Source organism: Notothenia coriiceps, unplaced genomic scaffold (genome assembly GCF_000735185.1).
Source record: "Notothenia coriiceps isolate Sejong01 unplaced genomic scaffold, NC01 NC01_scaffold00018999, whole genome shotgun sequence".
NCBI classification, from domain to species: Eukaryota; Metazoa; Chordata; class Actinopteri; order Perciformes; family Nototheniidae; genus Notothenia; species Notothenia coriiceps.
Window position 1 is genome coordinate 692,922 of NW_011351700.1, and position 6,268 is coordinate 699,189.

A 6,268-nucleotide genomic window follows, 5' to 3' on the forward strand; every position below is an offset into this window, starting at 1 on the left:
ATACACAAGCTGGGCAGGGGAGGCAGAAACACAAGGGCAAGCAGGTGAAATCACAATGAGACAATCAGACACACCAGGAAAACTAAAGACATGGAGGCAAACACAAAGCTGGTGGACCCCTGACTGGGACAGCGTAGACGTGGACCCTGGACGAACATGGCTGGTGTAGTGAGCCACGGACAGAGCAAAGGTCCGGGTCGACGGACCCGTTACAGGAGCAGGATATTTGTGTTGGCAGGAACCCCGGCGGAACAGGTGTCTGGCCGGGACAGGTTTCCGACAGAAAAACCAAGGGCTGGTGTCTGCAGGACCCCTCGGCGTAGCAGGTGTCGACGTGACCTCCAACAGGACAGGACATGGTGTCGGCAGGAACCCTGGCGTAGCAGGTGTCGGCGGGACCACCAACAGGACAGGACACAGAGTTGGCAGGACCTTCAGCAGAACAGGTGTCGGCTGGACCCTCAACGGAACAGGACATGGAGTTGGCAGGACCCCCAGCGGAACCCCCAATGGAACAAAGCATGGAGTTGGGACATGAGTCGGCGGGACCCCCGATGGTGAAGGGACATGAGAGGGGACTTGAGAGGGGACTTGAGAAGGGACTTGAGAGGGGACTAGAGAAGGGACTTGAGAAGGGACTTGAGAAGGGACTTGAGAAGGGACTAGAGAAGGGACTTGAGTAGGGACTAGAGAAGGGACTAGAGAAGGGACTTGAGAGGGGACTAGAGAAGGGACTAGAGAAGGGACTTGAGAAGGGACTTGAGAAGGGACTAGAGAAGGGACTTGAGTAGGGACTTGAGTAGGGACTCAAGAAGGGACTTGAGAAGGGACTAGAGAAGGGACTTGAGAACGGACTTGAGTAGGGACTTGAGTAGGGACTTGAAAAGGGACTAGAGAAGGGACTTATGTTGGGACTAGAGAAGGAACTTGAGTAGGGACTAGAGAAGGGACTAGAGAAGGGACTAGAGAAGGGACTAGAGAAGGGACTACATAAGGGACTAGAGAAGGAACTTGAGTCGGCCGGACCGCCAACAGGAGACGGGGAGCTGGCGTCGGCCGGAATGCCGGAACTGGAGCCAGATTTGGAGCCGGAACTGGAGCCGGAAACATAGCTGCTGGGGCCGGACTGGAGCCGGAACCGGAGCCGAAATTGGGGCTGGAGCCATGGCCGCTGGGGCCAGAACTGGGGCTGGAACCATGGCTACTGGGGCCAGAACTGGGGCTGGAACCATGGCTGCTGGAGCCGGAACCATGGCTGCTGGGGCATGGGCTGGAATCCTGGCCTTACGTGTCCTAGAGGCCTTTTGGAGGCTCCGTGGACCTCCTAAGGCCAGGCCAGATCCCAGGAAGGGGTTCAAGGCTTGAGACCGGCATTCAGGGCTGCTTGTAAAAGTCTTAAGGCCACTGGGGCAACAAGCTCCAGAGCCAGGGCTTGTTGGCCACCTCCAAGCGTGCCTCCTTCAGGGCAGCCTCTTTGGCCCCTCTGGATAATGCTCTCATCCACTCGTAAAAAATATACTCAAGAGTGTACTTCAGCGGATCCAACTCTAGAGGGGAAAAAACTGCTGGGTCCTTTCTGGTCTGTTCGTACTGTCAGGTTGGGGAAAATAGGACCCAAGTGCAGTTAAAAATACAAAAAGGTTTGGTAACAAAAAGCTAGCTTTATTAAAAAAAGCTGAAGAAAGGAAAAACAAGAAACTAATTAACATAAAGAAAACTGGGGAGCACGACAGACGGACGGGAACAGGCAGGTGACATGGACAAGCATAGACGAGCATAGACGAACATGGAACTAGTGATGTTACGTATTGCGCCGAGGCTTCGGAGCGTGTGTCGAGTAATCCCCGAAGCTTTTTGTGAAGCTTGTATCGAGGCTTGTATCGTTTTAGGCTAGTGACGTCACCGATGACAAACGAAGCCTCGTTGCCTGTCAATACCACGTGACTGCTTCAGAAAGTGCTTTAGATCGGTTGAACCACAACGCTCATATTACCCATGGATGTATAATAAGAACGATATTACACCTCCTGTACCCGGGCCCGGTGACACGATGGAATTAAGAGAGCTCAGACCCTCACTTATATAGAGGTCGGAACATCTCATAAGTATAAATAAAGAAAAGCATAAATAAATGTAGGACATGAATAACAACACAAATCCAAAACTATGACACAAACTGTATACATATATTTTTTGGTTTTTTGGAGGTAACCTGAGAGGTTGGAGAACATTTCAACCAAACAGTGAACAATACTTTTTTACAAGACTACACTGTTACTATACACTGAAAACACACTTTGAATTGGTTAAAGTCTTTGGAGGGAAACAACACCTAAACTGGACAACACATGTAGTCAATTCCTAAGGCATACCCTGCTATATCAACTATTATACTATAAATTGGGCCAACATTTAGAAAATAAGCATCATGCTGTATTGAAGAAGACTTGAAACTAGCCATCTAGACCATCAAAGGAAATGTTTCACTAGGTCATACTGTAGGTCAAGTGAGATTTGCAGGTTTAAGGCATTTCCAAATTGGCTTCACTTAGTACTTAGTTAGTTGCATCTTTTGACACATATGTTGAAGATATCTAGATTGCTGTTTATCTAAAAATCATAGGACGCGAAACATATACATACAGATCTTTAATGATTAAAGAACAGTATTTGCCTTTCATGTGTTCACCGCAATAAGGATAAACCACATTAGGGCCAGGGAGCAAAAGCCACTGAATCACAGCTGTATTGTGAACCAAAGAGATTTCCTAAGGATCTTTGGGTTAAGACACATTTCTTATGCATGTTTGCACTTGTTTTCAGTGTGAATAATTGCTTTTTGACAAGCAGAAAATCTGTCCCAACACATTGTAGAACCCTTTCTCTAAAGTAAATGATAAAAGTATAGTGGCAATGAACCTGAGCTGCTGGGAAGTTGTCCACTCCCAGAACACTCTTTAAAATATAACCTGTAGCACACTTAATGTTTTACTCCAGTACGTTTGTGTCCCACACTTGGATTGTCTATTTGTTCATGTGGAGAGAACAACCTTTTATTATTTCATGTTTGAAAAATCAAACAGTTTTGTTCTATTTAATTACAGTAGGACCACCTTTTTTACCACAGCAAAACTAAAGCCCCTCTGTCTGACTGAACTAGGTTACTGTGCCGATTTAATTTCCAGAGGGAACCATCCTGGTGGTAGAAAACATCATTTGCTAATTAGATAGAATGTCTCCTGGCGTTTTCAAGAAAATGACAGTGTTCCCAGAGGCTTGTTAAAAGTGAAGTTCTGATAGAAAGCAAGGCTGTAAACAGGAGTTCTCTACAATAACAGGACCAACAAGGAGTGAAGTCTTCAACCATAACTAAAGTAAAGTAAAAAGGAAAGTAATCCCCTCAGTCAAATGCAGTATTGTTTTTAACAACTGAGGTGCCTGCCCACTATAGGGTCCAGGATCTTTAGTTTTTCAGGTAACATTTTTTGTTATTTCTTCAAACTGTCTGTGTTACAGCATGTATTTTCACCCTCTGTCTGAAACCAGAGACCAGCCAACCTCATAGAGATATGTCCGAAATGTCCCGCCCCTTATCAAATCACGTACAATGTGTTGTACGAGCGTATGCGTGTATGTGCGCTAACCAATAGAAGCGAAAGTTTTACATAGTGATGTGTTACGGAAGTAAAACAAAGGAGTCCAATGGAAGCGTCTCAGGCAGGGCTTGAGAAGGGACTAGAGAAGGGACTAGAGAAGGGATTAGAGAACTCTGGATAGAACTTTGGGATTTTATCCTTTGCAGACCATTTACATGCACAAAAACCTATATAACAAAATTCCCATAAAGCATAAATGGGCCTCTTTAAAGTCAATGACTTTGTGAATGTGAAGTGATGTGAAGCTGTTCTACAAAACACAGTACCAAACATAGTTCTCTTCACTTATGGGTATTGTGCTTTTTACCGCTCTTGTACTTTTATTTAATCACGTATCCACAAAAGAAAAGCCCCCCTGAAGTCTGACTACCTCCACAAGGCATTAGCACTCGGCTGAATCGATTCAGATCCTATGTGTTCAGGCCTTGATAGATACTTATTGAACGTTTCACACTAGTGTTCAGCGACTTAGAGAAAAGCCTCTCAGTGGGTACATCTGTCGTAAGGCTGCAATGATGAAATCAATGTGCGTGTAGCTCCCACGGCTTTGACTTTGTATGAGTGAATATCAGGATGTCCCTGCTGTTGTTATATTGTAATGCTTACAAAACACATACAACATGTTCTATTGTATGGAATGTTCTGGTTTATTCCTCTTTACAAGAGCCTTGAACTTCATTTCAGCTCAAAATCACTAGTTTATTCTTTAAACACTAGGATGTATAGATAGACCCGTTGAATTCAAATAAACAACATTTACGTAAATGCGCCATAAGGAAATGTGTCGTAGAACTGAGAGTGACCTGTTTCTTCTCAGGCTGGAACCACACGGAGACAATAACGAAAACTAACCAAATGCGATATCAAAAAAGTCTTCCATCAACACAAGACAGCTCGGCCCGCTGGAGACGCTGTAGCACATATGACGGACCTGTAAGTGGAGCTTTTTTTCCGCCACAAAATACACCAAAAGCAGTGAAGAAGACCCCCCGAGCATGGTTGCCATGGTTGCCATGGTTGCCTGGTTGCCCTTCTGTTTATTCTCCACGGTGGATTTAGCAACATGTAGTTCATGTAGTTCTCCATGTCCACTTGGGTACCACTTTACAATAAGACTACCCTTATAAAGGGTTTACGAATAGTTTGTAATTAATTAATTAATTACGTTGTGAACACTTAATAAATCATTAACAAGCTTTTATAAGACATGAGATAAACAGGGCAAATGTGACCGGTTGCTTGCCAAATAGTGAGCCCACATTTATCTGTACGGCCAAGCCTTATTAGAAATGGTAGTAACTCATTAATAAATGGGAATGTGATTTACTAATGCGTAGTACTGTAAAAAGCACGACCAATCATTTTAGCCGGCTTGGCTAAAATAACTGGATGGCCTACCTGCCTGTCAGCTTTCCATCTGTGCACAAACTTATCTCGTGCCCTCATTGGTCATGTGCTGGTTCGTGTGTTTTGGAGGAGGGGCTCTGTAAGGAAGTGGCAGATTTGTTCCGGCTGTGTATTTTCAAATTCTAGCGCACTCAAGCTGGTTTCTCCAAAATTACCACCTTTTAATGTTGCTCTCAAAGTGCACCAGATTGATGCTTTTAACTTCAACATTTAAAAAACAATCTTCCCGAGGGAGCATGCCCCCCGTACCCCCCTAGAGGAGGTTAGGTCCACCCCCCCCACTTAAATCATGTTCACATGGATAGGAAACTAAATACATTTGCACACATCTTGTGTCCATATCTTTCTGTTTTGGTGGTCATGCCACAACCGTGCACGTGCATGCATCGAGTCATGGTAAGATATCTGGATTAAGAGGTTGCTTTTTCTTTGCACAGCCTGAAAGAAAGGCCAAATGAATGGGCTCTGATTTTAGTATTTTTAAGCAATGGTCAATAATTTGTACGGCCCTCTGAGGATGTTGAAAAAAATTGAAATGGCCCTCGAGAGAAAAAAGGTTCTCCACCCCTGGTCTATAAGATAGAGAACTGTAGTGGATACGACCTGTTTCGTCTCCGTGTGGCTGCAGCCTCAATCTGTAGTTTTTGGTAATACTGAATATCAGGTCGAAGATAACTTCTCTAAATGTGCAGCAAAAAATAACAAATAAATTGCGACCTAGCCACAATGACCACTGACAGATTGCAGGTATTAAAAGCAAATAGGATTCAATTTGGTTAAGTTATTTAATTATAACTCTGAAGGTTAAAAACGGACAGGGCTTTCATAAAGTCTGGAGATGACACAGAGTTATTACAAAATCATTTTAATGAAGACAGTATAATGACACTTCACTTTACCAGCTAGAGCACAATGAACAGAAAGTCCTATAAACTGTAGATTATAATACAGGTACACTCAGGTGCTCTCCCTTGTGTTGATGATACCACCTGGTGTGGTATCATGAGGGTCAGCCAATAGAGCCGGCTGGAATCACAATTGATTTAGCAGGGGGTTTCATGAAGCACCAAAAACGCTTCAGACAACTTACTGATGTGTCACTTGTCTTTCCTACGGTTCAATACAACACAAGTAATCATGAGATTCAAAGTTTTTGCAGGAAACGGGTAACGTAGTTATTTTCTTTTACATTTAAAATTCATTTC